We start from the raw sequence: 17,045 nt of genomic DNA, 5'->3' as shown, positions 1-17,045 counted from the left end.
ACTAAAGTATGAGTTGCGTCTGAGTAGAGTGGAAATTATAGACTCCTCCTCAAACCAATTGTGAACCCTAGTTTGTCTCCTACGTACGTTTCTTGTCGAGGGATAATTTGAATGCTTCTTCTACTTGATATAGTCATGTTACACACGTATAAAACCCTAAAACATCTTATCCTCAGTCAGGATCCGGGACATAGTTGCAATTGCTGAGTACAGAGAAAATACTGATTGAGGATAATTCGACGAGACCAGAGTGAGATTCGAGATTTCTCGAGTTACAGATAAGTCCCCTTCACGATTTTGAAGGCCGATCGATCTCTAGTCACCTAATCCCAAGTAAATAACATATTGTTTTTTGGGTTTGGAGACGTCCGTGGAGAGTCATGTCGAGATACTGCCTCATGTATCTTTGTGGGCAAGATGAAGTTGTTGTTCTGCCTCTACAAGCAGGGACGGCCATGAGATTTTGCTGCCCCGAAGCGGCAATAAAATTATTGCCCAATTTTGCAGCTCTTAAATCATGACCAAAAAATAATGGTATGTTTGATCCATCATTTTTTACAAGGAAGTTTACGTTAATGATAAAACGATAACAAAAAATAATGGTATGTTTGATCAAAACCATCCATTCCTCTCAGTTTTGTGTATAGAACCAAATGCGCGACCATTCCTTTCCTTCCACAAATGCCAGATAATAGCATCATATATCTTCTCCCAACTTCCTTACACCTCCCTTTGAGTTCAGTAAAACTGCATACTTCAAAAACTTCTAACAAAAGTTTCAGGTGTAACACAAGCTTTCCCAAAAGCAAAAACAACAGGGGGAATAGAGACATGAAAAGATAATCAACCCAAGTTCATCATTAACACCTAATTGATTGCCATATTAGCAGTTAAAATTTCAATCAATTCAAAATGCAAGAAAACAACCAGGGAATGAAGAGATTATCACACCACTAGCGTGATCAAATCCGGATGCTGCGAAGAACCTAAGTGCAATCATGGACTCCCTTCCACAAATACTTAAGCTGCATCCAAGTTAAATATTACCTGTTTTAGCAGTCAAACAAATTACAGATTGGAAAGTTAATGAAAGAAATGTAACAAGACAAGTGAACAAAGTTAAAGAGCTAAACCAAATTGACAGGGCATTTACTACAACTTGCTAATTAGACTTGCTGAATAAAGAACACAACAAATTAGCCCATTTCCTACCACTCAATAACTGTTGTTGGGTAGGAAAACAGGTAGGAGATGGACCGACGGAATTTTCGACAAAGAGAGATGTTTAAGAAAAAGTTTTGTTTCTCAAACACATTTGTGCTTGTTAGGTATTTAGCACTAACCCCTCTGGTAAATCCCCTTATATCTATGCCCCTTATATCGAACCCTTATAATAACTATAATTTATGTTACGCCCTTCTTTTATGTCCTTATATTTTTATTTAGTCACGATTTAGACCATCATAGTTTTTCTTTGACATAAAACTTCTCCTAAGAAGAAAGTTTTTTGTTACCCCCCAACTGCTGCCCCAAAGTCAAACTTTGTTGACTTTGCCTCATGGTCGGCCCTGTCTACAAGGAGTCTTGACAGGGATTCATGTGAACTTCTGTAGAAAAATTATCTGTTGAGATTTATTCTTCTTCTGGGAGGATGCTCAACCGAACTTGAGAGTAGTATATGCCTTCTGGTACCAGTAGAGTAATAGATACATTCAGGTCCAACTGCGCAGTCGAATTTTGTTTGTTTTAGTAATGGAAGAGTTCTCTGGGAATCTTCTAGGTAATTCTTCACGTGGAGGAGTCTTGTTTTGACATGAGGAAATTATATGTGATCGTCATATATTGTCCTTCGCTTATCATGTCTGAGCTTGAATCATGGATTAACCTGTCAACTGGATTTTCTCTATAGAAGATACTTTGACCGAGGGAACTGCTAGTGTGCGTCTGAATGAGTAATGTGTATCCCGAATCTATGGTCTCGGATCCTTATCTTGTTTTACTTCAGTGACAGTTGTAGATGTATGTCGAGTAACAGAGTTTTATCTGAATTTTTGGCCTTACTTCAGATTTCTTTTCCCTTGGTAGGTTAAGGTGCGAAGATATTCTCTTTATCCTTATTGGGTGAACTGAGGTCTCATCGGAAAATGATACTGTATAATCATTGGTGTATCCGAGATGGAGGCACATCGAGACTTAGTCGTACAATTGCTAGGACTTCCCTTCTTTCTGACGAGACGGGGGTAGAGATAGCGTATCGACCGGCGTATTTGAATCTTCGGATAAGGATGAGCTTTGGCTGATCAATGTCTTGGAAGCTAGTCTCATCTTATACTTTGTCGCGTTCTGGTCATGATCCTCTGAAACAGGAAAACGACAAGATGCATCTCGGCTGGCGATTTATGACATGATGCGGCTCTGCAACGCTTTTGACTAGGTCACGAATCTTTTTGGAAGCTTTCCAAGTTTTCGCTAAGTTTATCCTGTAAACGACGAAAAGACAAATCCGACAGAAAAAGAACTAGGTCAATCTGATACAGAATGAAAGAGTTATAAGTAAAATAGTAAAGTGGAGTAAACTTCCCGAGTCCCCTGTGATCAGGTTGAGGGCCATTGACCTAAAAGAAATTTGGAGAAAATATTCGTCAGAATATCCAAGTTTAGATCATCATCTGTTCTTGGAGAGAGATGGGGTCAGCTGGATGGTTTCTCCTTTGCTCTGTCGCGTTCTTAATGAGTTACATCTTCTCCGGTGAAGCCGATTGCGGACAGACTAGATCCCGTCCGTGCTATTCCCAATAGTTTTAGTATTCCTTCTATAGGGAAGATGTACTCGATGTAGATTCATTGGATCTATCCCTACTGGTAACTTTAAAGGCTTTTTCAGATAAGTCTATATATCGATCTGAGATTTTTCAAGATTTTGTTGGGTCTCCATTAGTTCTCAGGTATTTAGCCAACATTTTTTGGGTTGGTAGTAGGTTTTTGTGGAAGTAGATTAATGGGAGATTTCATTATGCAGGAAGATATCCAGGTGATCTGGGACGCACTAATCTATTCACTAAGTTCAAACTCGAAAGAGAGAAAGTGCTGGTAGGGATAACTTTGTCGACAAAGTATGTAATGGATTTACAGAGACTGAATCAATAAACATTTTTGTGTTTGGATTGGTGGAATCGGCTTCCTTCCTGATAGTGACCATGATTGAGACCTGTAACTGAATGAACAACCTCCCACCGTGGTCGCCAAAACATAGTTACCTAAAATCGGTGAGAAGCTAAAGTGGGATTCTAGGGTTTCTGAAAGTGAGTTACGGTAGTTTGAGCACGAACATTTTTCGCCTAAACCACTCACAGTGGCCGTTTAAAGGTTTCCTCAGTCATGGGAGAGGTTTAGGGCTGGTCTTAGGGAGGAAGCACACAAAGAGAGAGATCAGAGAATTCTAGGGTTTGAAGAAGAATTACTCTGAGAGGTTATGAGAAATATCGTCGTAGCTTGGAGAAATAGAGGACCTATTTATAGTTGAATTTTCTAATCTTATGTCGGTGAAGATAGGGATTGCTTTCCATGTCGTGCGAAGCAATTCTCCCGTCTCTTCAGGAATATATAGAGATAAACTAGGTTGATTTTATCTCATTATTCCAGCGCCGTTAATCTCTTTTGCAGTGAGAAATAAGCCAGGCACATGCCGTAGACCGCCAGACCAAAAACCTAATTGTTATCCCCCCCATTTGTGTGAAGATGAGTCAGCCTTTATGATGATGTGTTGAGAGATAGAAATATTCTCTTTAGACAAGTTGGCCAAGATAGAGAGATATTCGCTCATTTGTGAGAATGACTAGGATGAGTCACGTGAAAAGGCATGGAACACCTCCGGAATCGTGTGGAGAGTTAATAGGAGCTGAGGTTGAGCTCCGTCTCTCCATGGATGATCCCATATGTCATGTAGACACCGTACTATTGCTTTTGGGTCCCTTTGTTGAGCATGGGGAGCTCAAGAGATCTTATCTACGTTTTTGGATAAACATGTATAGTTGAAGCTCAATTTACTAGTCGTGAGGGTGTTTAAGAGGCTGAGAAATAGTATTGAGCCCTAGGTAAGGCGTGCGCCTATTATGACGAACATTCGGCCTTGTATGAGATTTTCCTAGATATTTGAATCTCACTGAAATTTTGCGGAGAGATGTAAATATCTCCTGGATTGTGAAAAGAGATGTGAATCTCTTTGAGATTTTGTGGAGAGATGTGAATCTCTCCGAGATTTTGAGAAGAGGTGTGAATCTATTTGAGATGTTGCAGAGAGATGTGAATCTCTCCGGGATTTTGCAGAGAGATGTGAATCTCTCTGAGATTTTGCAGAGATTTGAATCTCTCCGAGATGGATTTTGTAGAGAGATTTGAATCTCTCCAAGATTTTGCAAACGGATCAAAATCTCTACGAAGATTTTATTAACAGATCTAAATCTCTTTGTGGTCAGCTGGGACTCGTCCTGAAGAGAGAGAAAAGGCTTTGTACGCCCGATTAATGTCACCGCGTGACTTTGGATCACTTGTCTTTGACCAGCGTATATTGCAAAGATGTGCTAGGAATCAATTGTATCCGTATTTATGAGGCCGACAAGACCAGTGTATCTGGAAAGGATGTTTTAGGAATCTGTCGAAAGGACCCGGAGGTAGAATAACCAGCGTATCCCGCGGGGATGTACTAGGAATTATTCGGAAGCCTCGGTAAGTCGAGTCATATCCTAGAGTAGACATGACCAGTGTATCTCGTGATGATGTACTAGGAATCAGTCCTTGATCTCAAATAGGGTGAGTCATGCTTACATGAGACATGTATGTCTCCGCTCTGGGTAATAAGTCCTTCGGGGACGTTTTTACGCATCTACAGATCCTATATGACTAGCAATATATCGTCGGGGATGTATACAAGGAATCATGGCATCACAATCAGCTGCGTCTCACGAAGACTTGCTGGAATTGTGGTTGTTCTGGTTCATAAGTCTACTGGGGACGTTTTACGCTATACAGAACCTACGTGACCTGCAGTATCTCGTCGAGGATGTGCTCTAGGAGTCACGGCATCACGACCAGCAGTGTCTCGCGGGGACGTATACTAGAAATCGTGGCTATGAATGCCTTGAGGACCAAGGGATTAATTTCTCCCGAGAGAGTTGAATTTTGTCTATGGTATTGAAATGACACTTTTACCCCTTATCCAAATTTCACCATCTACAAAAGGTATGACAGACTTTACGCAGGCTTTCCAGCCTCGACACAACCCGCTTTTTTTTTTAATCCTGGCTAAGGTACAGGATACATAGGGATACACAGGCGAAGCGACATTCCTTGGCGCTTTTCGCGCCGGTTTTGTATTGGTGGCAGGAGAGTGGGGTTGCCATTCTAATGGGATTACATATTCACAACCATTAAAATGGGTTTACCTCACTTTATCCCTGTCAGGACAGCGAGGAAAGGGGCAAATCACCACTTGCATTCCTGGTAGGATGGGTTTACATGCTCACGGGCTGGAGGGTGAACCGCCATATTTCTTTGACGTTGATCGCTGCTGTGCACGTGTGCCTGTCCAGTGCCAATCCTTACGATAAGTTCTGCTGATTCAGATCCCATTTCACGACTTCTTCCAAAGTTAATTTCAGTCGACCTCTGTTTCTCTTCGTCCCTTTAGCACGCTTGGTGAGTCATGTACGAACAGGTGTATCTGGAGGTCTTCGTATGATATGCCCAAACCAAACCAAACCAACAAATTCAATATATCATCTACATCAATATCAAAGCATTATGTGATTTTAGTAACATAGTAAGGTGATGGAGGAATTTCATTCAACAAAAACTGACCCAACAAGTTGTTGAAACTAGTTTGAGTTCTCTCACCTCAAGCACCATAATCGTGGCACTGCTTTGGTTGTCCTTTTGAGAAGTGTACCCCTTTTCCTTTTTGGTGGAAATGGGGTGTTCCTCGGGATGATAATACTCATATACCTCCAGTTGTCTCACCACCAAGAGAAAGAGGGATTACATCCACCACTCCTAAGTTCAATACCTTCTCATTTCTTTCGCCACTCAAAATAGCATCTTGCACAGTGGCACTATAAGCCACAACCTTATCAGGGTTATGCTCTTGCATAATTCCTTCTCATTAAAGAAATCTTGCAAAAGATATTGAACCTTAATTTGGAATTCAGATGGACCCACCAACGAGGACAACTTCGTGAACGTCGCTCTTTTCCATTTTAGCATCTGCTAAACGTTTCTTAACAGGTTGCATAAAATTTGCAAACAATTCCATGTTCAAATCTTTAAGTTTAGCACGAGTATAGTAAGAAAATCTGCTATAAGAATCCGAGAGTCATGTAGCTATCTTTATCTTTCATACGCATGTTTATAGTATTACATGTTATAACCGTTATGTGTAACATGAGGTATGACTTTCTATTTATGTTTTGTGTTATTCTCAACAATCGGCTATGTAGCCTCCTATTATTCTTAATTGTTATTGCCTGCTATATAAGGCTTTCTAACCTTATATTATTCTTAAATAAGAATTGAAAATGCGGGGGTCTAACAATCACACCCAACAATTCGTTTGGCAATCTGAGAGGACTTACTCCAATATACTTTCTAGAGAATCAACTAGACAGTCAGATTCAATCTAGAGTAAAGTATACTAAAGAATTTAATATCTCTAACTCTAAATTCAATACGCAATCAGCAAATAGAAATATGCGAGCCCGATTGAATGTAAGAGGAGTAACTTGAACGGTACTAAAGATCAATGTTCAAGTGTCAATCAGTTTAAATAAACAACCTAAGGTCGGATATTCTAATTGATTGAACTTAACGCACAACCAATGATATTTCAATTATATAACAAAATGTAATGCGGAAAATAAATAACACAGACACTGAAATTTTATTAACGAGGAAATCGCAAATGCAGAAAAACCTCGGGACCTAGTCCAGTTTGAACACCACACTGTATTAAGCCGCTACAGACTCTAGCCTACTACCAATTAACTTCGTACTATACTGTAGTTGAACACTAATCAATCTCACACTGATTCAAGGTACAGTTGCATTCCTTATGTCTCTAATCCCAGCAGGATATTACACACTTGATTCCCTTAGTTGATCTCACCCACAACCAAGAGTTGCTACGACCCAAAGTCGAAGACTTGATAAACAAATATGTCTCACACAGAAAAGTCTATAGATTGAATAAATCTGTCTCCCACGGAGATACCCAAGAGTTTTTGTTCCGTCTTTTGATAAATTAAGGTGAACAAGAACCAATTGATAAACCAGACTTATATTCCCTAAGAACATCCTAGTATTATCAATCACCTCATTATAATCTTAATCGATTAGCGAAACAAGATATTATGGAATCACAAATGATGAAACGAAGATGTTTGTAATTACTTTTATCTTGCTAATCGGAGAAATTAATCTCGAGTTAATTATTTCAATTGAACTCAATACGATAGAATCGGGCAGCATCAGAACACACAACTACAAAGAAAATAGTTGGGTCTGGCTTCGCAATCCCAATGAAGTCTTTGAAGTCGTTAACCTACAGGGTCTCGATAGAAACCTAATGTTAAAGGATAATCGACTATAGTTTATGCAACTAGTATCACACAGGAGGTGTGGGGATTAGTTTTCCCAGTTGCTAGAGTTCTCCTTTATATAGTTTTCAAATTAAGGTTTGCAATGCAAGTTACCTTGGTAACAAAGCATTCAATATTCACCGTTAGATGAAAAACCTGATTCAACCAAGCTAATATGTTTCAACTGTTAGATCGAACCTAGCTTGTTACACACAAATGAAATGTACCCTTATTTAGGTTTATGTTACCGTAACCAAACGTGTACACCATGTTGGTTCACTAATAGTTAACCGAGGTTATCCATATGATTACTCTCATATCAACCTTATTCATCTTAACCATAACTAGTTCAAATGACTCAAATGAAACTAGTTAAAGAGTTGCTCAATTGTTATATTCTCATAGAATTATACAAGAACAAAACTGAAGCAAAATCGGTTTGATTCATTCGAATCAATCATGAACATTATACCCACGGTTTGCAAAGATTTCATTCCATATTATATAAATGTTTATGTTCATGTTCATAACCGATTTTAGAACTTTAACGTTCAAGTATGCAAAAGTGTACGCATACTTGAAATACCCGGACTAAGATTGGGTTGCGCCAGTATGCAAACGGGTACGCGAACTTTCAATCCCAACAGAAATTCTTGGGCATGAACCTGTATGCCAATACGCAAACGGGTACGCATACTTAGTTTACCGGGTTTCTCAAGCCAACAGGTACCCAAACGGGTGCGCATACTATGGTTCCCGGACATGGATTACATATGTGCAAGAGTGCACACCGTGAAATATCCAATAATGGTTACGTGTTGTAAACTCATATTTCAATCATTGAAACTTTCTTAGAGGATGACAATAGTTGTTTTCACATACTATTAGCATCAAAGATATTTTCAAGTTATTGAAATAATCATAACGAAACATTCCAAGACAACAACAAATGATTGTATCACACAAACCATGTAAGATGTTACTCGGAAATTTTCACATGATATAAGATGAACTTGGTCGAAGTGAAAGCTTGCCAACACAGATTTTGAGAAATATGTAAGCGAGATAAACTCAGCTTGAAATCTCAAATGTGTATATACAAAACTATATCGTAATACGACTTATGTATCAATATAGGGGATATAGTAGGAATAGACTTTCCAAGTGATAGATGAGTTTAAGTCTCCATATACCTTTTGTCGATGAAGTTTCACAAACTCCCCTTAGTAGTTCTTCATCTTCAAATGATGAATGCCGTGAAGTCTAAGATCAACTACACAATTTATGTCCTAGTCCGAGACATCTATAAATAGGCTAGAAATCAAGACTTATAGTTTTGATCACTAACACTGACAAACAGCTTGAGATAGCAACGCATGCGAGTTCGACCGAGCAGTGCTCTAACAATCTCCCCCTTTATCTATTTTAGTGACTAAACTATCAATACATATGGATTACAAAATAATTAAAAATAATAACTTCTCATCCAAATGCTTGATCTCCTTGGCATTTTCAACACGACTCGAAAACTTCGTCACTTCCAAGTACTCCATGATTCTAAACGTGTTCAACTCAGCATCATAGTTGTTGAAGATCCGTTGCGACAACAATGAGAAAAAAAAATGCTCTGGATCATTGTTATATAGTATCATAGTATTATTACACAACATCAAAGTTCAATTGTATCACAACTTTGACAACAATAATATGGTAATATGTATCACTCCTCCTTAGTCAATACTTCATATCAACATGAAAACCACTCCCCCTTACATAATGATCCGTAAACCATATGTATTTGTAGTATGAAACTACACATTAATTCTGCCCTTTTTGTCAATATAAATTGGCAAAGGTACGAAAACTAGTGGGATCCTCATGAAATTTTCATACAGATACTTCATGACCAAAAGAGAAGAACATACCAACTTATTTTGATGCAATCATAAAGCCGAAGCTAAATGCATTCATCAAGGAGTTTATAAAGATACAAGATAACCCCTATAATATTCCACAGCCGCACTCCCCACAAAGATTTGGAAATTAAGCACAAGTTCAATTAAGAACTCTCCCCCATAATATGTCATTCCCGAAAGAACAACAAAGGAGACCTTGCTTTTACAAGGAAAGAAGAATTTCTTTGGATATAACCAAATCACATGAAACACATGAATTTGAATCCAAAAACTCTCAATTGAATCAACCACAAAAATGATCAACTCAATTGGTCATGCTCGACATAAGGGAACTTACGGAGCAACAAAGTATGTGCACAAAAATGTGGATCGGAGATTGACCAATACTGCAGAATATACAAGAATTCATTCTATTTTTCATCACTATTTGCACAATGACTTATAATAGACATAATACTTGTAAAGAAAAGTTCATCCTTTCTTCCATCAAAACTTGCATAATTACATAAAAGACTTTAACTTTTGTTTGTCAAAAGTTCATTCTATCTTTTATCAATACTTTCATACCGACATAATTGAGATAACTTTTGAACAAGTATGGGACAGTCACAGGTTCACGGATGTAAACAACATATCCCATAACAATTTGCAATATATAAAATCATAAAGATTAAAATTGCAAACATCATCTTCCAAGAAACTTAGAATTTAAATAAATCTAAAAACATGAAGATGAAAACGTTGGACATAGCTACGTGTACTCACAATAATGGCTATTCCAAACCCTAGTTATTCTTCTAAAAACACAAGAAATAAATTTTCATAAGAAGATTTACTAAATATTGAGACCTTTGAAGAATTCTTTATCGTCCCTGAATTCCTTGTCGTCAACAGCCATAGGTACATAAGGTTCGTGAAGAAAGGAGTCAATTCCAACAAACCTTCTAGGTTGATGATGTCAAACCAGGGCCTTCTGAATTTCGAGAGTTCTCATATCAAAAGACTTCATTTGATGATTCTCCTTCCTTGTTTCCTTCAACTCTTCAAGAACACTAGAAAACTTCTGAAAATTTGAAGGAACAACTCTTGGCTTCCTCACATTCCTTCTTTTTCTTTTCAAAGTTGGAGATAACGGAGATTTCTATTTTTCCTTCATGATTGATGGCTTAAAGATCATACTAACATCTTTTCCATCAGAACACATGATGCTTGGAGTATCCATACATGTATGGGTTTGTGAGAGGAAATCACAATTTAAACTCAACCAACAGTCTTAAGATGAAAAGATTTCAGAGAAGAAAAAGGAATGTAGGGTTAAAGAACCTTTAAGCACACAGGTTCAGGCACGCATAATCACAACCCTAAGAGAGTAGAATTATCGTGAATAATCCTCTTTTATTGATTAAACAAGGAAGTCCCTTCCAATATGAAAGAATTCCAATTTCACAAAACGCATGGCAAATCTAAGAAAACAAAAACATTTTTTTTAAAGCCTGAGGTGTGCACAGTCTTGTCTATTTTAATCAGGCACATGAGACAAGATGCACAAAAACAACACAATTAAGTTGTGCTGCGGTGAACAACAATTTTTCCACCATAACCCTTTTGAAAGGAATTCATATAACCTTGTCTATCAAAATGTTTAGACCATACTCTGTTTTCTAGTGGTCTTGTATTGTCTTTGGAAACTAACTTCTTTGAAGAGGATAAAATCTTACATACCTCAGCGGTTTTTTGAACAAGTTTAAGCTTGTTTGCTAGGAGATTTGCTCTTCGTTGAAGTTTATTGACATATCTCATCTTGTGTTTGTACTTGAAACACTTCGAAAGTTCATGACCTTTGAGTGAACAATAAGAGCATGTCAATATATACGACGATTCAGACACCTGAAATGTGCAAGCTGCTAGGCACAGAGTGGAACCTAAAAAATCAGACAGAGAGTTTCCAATAGAAAGGTTAATTTTCTCTTCCAGATTGCTTGTGTATCCTTCTGAAAGAATATCAAGATTGATGTATGTATTGCTACAATTATCAAAATCAATATTTTCACAAAGAACACTTGATTTTTCTTCTTCATTGGAATCATAGTGATCAGACATTTCATCAAGAGTTGCAGCAAGAACTTTGTTCCCAGTGTATTTTCTATGGTTTGGACACTCATTTGAAAAATGACCAAAACCTTTACATTTAAAGCACTGTGGCATATCCTCGTCATCAGCCTCGTCAGCATCCCTGTTTTTAGGAGGAATGCGATTGTGAGGTTTAACTGATGACTTAGGTTTGTCTCTGGAAAACTGTTTACTTCTCTTCAATAAGAGATCTCTGAACTGTCTTGTGATAAAAAAGACTGACTTGTCAAGATCTTCAATTTATGAATAAGCCTCAGAAAGATCATCCTCAGAGACATAAACACTTTTACTTTTGTCAAGTAATTTAGTGTTCTTTTATGATTTGAAAGAAACATCCTTTCCGATTTTGGATGTATGCTCATGATCAAAGATCTTTAGCTTTCCAACCAACGTAGTTCTGGAGAGAGCATCAAGGTTATTTCCTTAAACGATGGCATGCTTTTTAGAATCGTATCTAGATGGCAGTGGTCTGAGAATTTTCATCACAATGTCCTTTTCAGGAATGGTCTTACTCAGTGCAAAGGATGCATTAACAATTTCATACACTTTGTGATTAAACTCATTAAATGAATCTTCATTTTCCATACGAAGGTTTCCCCAATTGGAATTAAGGTTTTGAATCCTAGCTTCCTTTTCACTAGTATTCCATTCAAATACAGTTTCTAAGATATCCCAAGCATATTTAGTCCTAGTGCACGTAGTCACATGGTGCTGAAGATCTGGGGTAATGGCATGTATGATGGCATTCAAACCGTCGGAGCTTTGCTTTGAAACAAGTATCTCAGCAGCGTCATATGCACCAATGTTCTTTGGAACGGTTGCATTTTTTATTTCCACAACGGGAGCATCATAGCCATTAACTACATAAACCCATGATTGAAAATCACGCGCTTGAAGAAAGGCACGCTATTTGTGGATAAAAACTGTTTCTGCTGATTTTGGTAATTTTGGGTGTGTGGATGAGAAACAAATCTAAACCCAAAAAAATATACTGCACGAGAGTACTTTTGATTTGAGAGATCAATCTGTACAATCCTGGCCAAAACTAAGAAATGGCCGTTCCAGGCTTGCTTCGGTCATAAAGTGGAGGAGAAGGGTTGGTCTTAGGGAGGGAAGCGAAGAAAGTGTTGAGACCAGAATAGTTGATTCCGGAAGTGTGGGTGTTTCGTGACTTGTATCAGAAAGTTGAACTGGATAGATGAATGAAAAGCTATCGGATGATTTCTGGATGTTGTATTTTTCTCTTGACCAAAACTTGTTGTTTGGTGGAAATAAGTGAGACCTATTTATACGAGTCGCAACAAAACGTACCCTGGTCTCGTAGGAAGTGGAAACGATTGAGTGGTGGAAGAATGGAGTAACGTGTGACCGTCAAACGTTATGCTTCCATGATGAGGGAAGTGAATTCGTGTAACCTCAGTCATTACGGTTCCATGATGAAGGAAATAAATTGTTTACACTGTTACTTTTACCACCACTAACTGTCCTACTTCATGACACTCTCTTGTAACGGACGCATTGCACGCCGCATGCTGTAAACCGCCAGACCAATACCCTGATGAGTATCCCCCAGTTTGTGACATGTTTGATGTCTCGAGTGTTTTCGTGGAAAACATGCAGCAGGTTGCTATGTGTGGCAAGTCAAAGTCAAGATACTTTTCCACAGGAGAATAACATATGATGCTATTAGGATTTCCTTGGTAGGCCGCCTAAAACTTTCCACAGGTCCATCAGCTTGGCGTCGAACTTGAATGGCTGAGATTACATCTCATGAGGAAGGGTAATCGTTGATTATGGCCGCATCTTGTTGTATAGCTAAGTGGCGCCATTGGCATAGTAGCGCCTGGTAGAGCCATGGCATAACGGCATGCTAGTGGCATAGCCATGGCATAGTGGTATGTCAATGTCATAGCTGTGGCATAGAGGCATGCTAGTATCTGCGGCATGGTGGCATGCCAGGGGACGTGGCATATCGACATGCTAGTAGCCGTGGCATGGTGGAATGCCAATTGACGTGGCATAACAACATGCTAGTAGCCGTGGCATGGCGGCATGCCAGTGGTCGTGGCATAGCGACATGCTAGTGGTCGTGGCATGGCGGCATGCCAGTGGCTGTAGTGTGGTGGCATGCCAATAGCCGTGGCATAGAGACATGCTAGTAGCCGTGGAATGGTGCCATGCTAGTAACTGTGGCATGGTGGCAATGCCAATGTCCGAGGCATAACGACATGCTAGTAGCTGTGGCATGGTGGCATGCCAGTGGCTGTGGCTTAACAGCATGTCAGTGGCATGGCCACGTCTGTAGAGTTGTATCATGTCCAAGGTTAAGATTTGGCTCCGTGAATAAAGTTAGGGATTGGCGCCGTGTCTAAGTCTATGGTTTGGAGCCTTGGCCAAGGCTAGGCCTTGGCGGCATGGCCAAGGTTAGGGTTTGGCACTATGGACGAAATTAGGTGTCGTGGAAAAACTGGGATTTCATGCCGTGGCCAAAGTTAGGGTTTGGCAGCATGGTCGCTCAAAAGTTGCCACAAGCCTGTTAATTTGGTGTCAAACTTGGATGGCTGAGATTGCATCTCAGGAGGAAAGGTAGCCGTCGATCATGGATACCTTTAATTGGCAGTGACGCCTTTAACTTGCGCTAGCAGTATTGCGGCATGGCTGGCATGGATCGTGCATGCCTTTATCACGGTTGCGCGCGTAGCCATAGCCACTGAAATTTTGGCACGTTGGTGTGGAAATCTTGCCTAAATTAGGGTTTGGCTTGTTGAAACCCTAATTGGCCTATATGGTACGTCGCGTGGGGTGAGTGGGGGCTTGGCATGTGTGCCTGGTATGTGCGTTTGGAATGTTGGGCATGCTGCTTGGCATGCTGATGCGTTTTTGGGAGGCCAATTGGCTTTGCGGCCATATGGCGCGATTTCCTTCTTTTCAACACTGTGGCGAGTTTAAAGTAACATGATTGGTTAATGTAAGAGGGCCAGCCAGGCATGGGCGCGGATACACTTCTGTGTGAGAGTGGCGGATTTAAAGCGACCTGAATGGTCGATGGGAAGTGGGGACGGCAAGCTAGGGAGTGGCCACACTTCCAGCGCGTTGTGGCGGATTTAATCGCCTAGTTTGGATAAACATAGTTTTTCGACCAACGGGGTCTAGTGTACTGCGCGGGGCGCGAAATCCTAATTTTGTAAATTAGTCAGGTTTATGAGTTTTTTGTGAGTTATCACAATAATTGGCTGGATTTTGTATACTGGCACAAAAATCCTTATCTACAGAATGCAGTATGCTTTCCGTCTGAGCATTTCGTGCGATGGTCTTAACTTTGGTACTTGGAGGTTCATGCTACTCCGCTGCGAGTGAACACAAATCCGTCATGCCATACCGATATTAAGGGTTCTGCCGGGGAACATAGCACAAGAAAGTACTCAGTGAGTCTTGTATTGGCGAGGTGCCGAAATTTACAGAGTGTTTGGGATGATTGCTACATTCGTCGGTCTGGATAAATTTCATGTAAATATATTGAATGTCTCAATAAATATGCTGGTGGAGAGGTTAGCACTCACGGCACAGTTTCCTTGCAGAGTGACGTCAGATGCAAGGTTTTACGATTTTAAACCTAAGATAAAAACCACCATCTACACATGCATAACAATTTTCCACTACAAGTAATTTGAGACATCGAAGACTGGTGGTACGTTTATAGAGATAGCACCTGTATCCATATCAGATCGCTACAAACACAGACTTATGAGGTCTTTAATGTGTTTGCCTGCTATGATACCAACTGAAAATGCGAGGGTTTAACAACCACACCCAGCAATTCGTTTGGCAATCTGAGAGGACTTACTCCAATATACTATCTAGAGAATCAACTAGACAGTCAGACTCAATCTAGAGTAAAGTATATCAAAGAGTTTAATATCTCCAACTCTTAATTCAATCCGCAATCAGCAAATAGAAATCTGCGAGCCCGATTGAATAGAAGAGGAGTAACTTGAACGATAACAAAGACCAATGTTCAAGTGTCAATCAATTTAAATCAACAATCCAAATTCGGATATTATAATTGATTAAACTTAACGCACAACCTGTGATATTTCAATTATATAAAAAAATATAATGCGAAAAAGAAATAACACAGACACCAGAATTTTGTTAACGAGGAAAACCGCAAATGCAGAAAAACCCCGGGACCTAGTCCAGTTTGAACACCACACTGTATTAAGCCGCTACAGACTCTAGCCTATTACCAATTAACTTCGGACTGGACTGTAGTTGAACCCTAATCCATCTCACACTGATTCAAGGTACAGTTGCGTTCCTTACGTCTCTGATCCCAGTAGGATACTACGCACTTGATTCCCTTAGTTGATCTCACCCACAACCAAGAGTTGCTACGACCCAAATTCGAAGACTTGATAAACAAATCTGTCTCACACAGAAAAGTCTATAGATTGAATAAATCTATCTCCCACAGAAATACCCAAGAGTTTTTGTTACGTCTTTTTATAAATCAAGGTGAACATGAACCAATTGATAAACCGGTCTTATATTCCCCAAGAATATCCTAGTATTATCAATCACCTCTTAATAATCTTAATCGAATAGCGAAACAAGATATTGGGGAATTACAAACGATGAGACGAAGATGTTTGTGAATCACTATTTGCCTATTGACTTGTTTAGGAAACCATTTTTTTGTAATGTTTGTCATTTAGGAAGATTTCATAAACTTCTTTTTTCTTTGTCTTGTTTTGTGGCAAATAGACCATTGCAACTCTTGCACATCCTGTAACATCAAATAATGGTTATTGTTACTATTATAATATCATTAATGATTACAACAAATACTGTTGGATCTTTCTACTAACAGTAAAATCAGATTTTACTTCAAATTTGCAAGCTTTTAAACTGCAAGTTGAGAATTACTTTGATCTTTAGATTAAGTTTATTAGAACAGATGGAGGGGGAGAATTCATAAGTAATGAATTTAGTTTTATATTATATGATAGTGGTATTGTTCATCAGTATACTTGTGCAGATACACGAGAAAAAAATGAAGTAGAAGAATCTAAATACAAGCTAACAATTTTGCTTCTATCCAATCTTAATGACTCATTCTGGGTTGATGTCATCAAAATTTTAAATTATCTTATTAATAGAGTACATACAACCTCATTGTCATTTTGTCTGAGAATCTATATGGTGTTGAACCAAATTATAAAGACTTAAGAGTATTTGGATGTGCATGTTATCCTTGGTTGAAGCCTTATACTCATTCTAAATTTGAGCCAAGAAGCAAGATGTGTATTTTTCTTAGTTAAACATCTTCACATAATGGATATAGGTGCTATGAGTTATATTCTAAGAGGGT

The sequence above is a fragment of the Papaver somniferum genome, chromosome 2 (assembly GCF_003573695.1).
Source record: "Papaver somniferum cultivar HN1 chromosome 2, ASM357369v1, whole genome shotgun sequence".
NCBI lineage: Eukaryota > Viridiplantae > Streptophyta > Magnoliopsida > Ranunculales > Papaveraceae > Papaver > Papaver somniferum.
The sequence above is the reverse complement of the archived record's forward strand: the minus strand, read 5'-3'. Positions refer to the sequence as shown.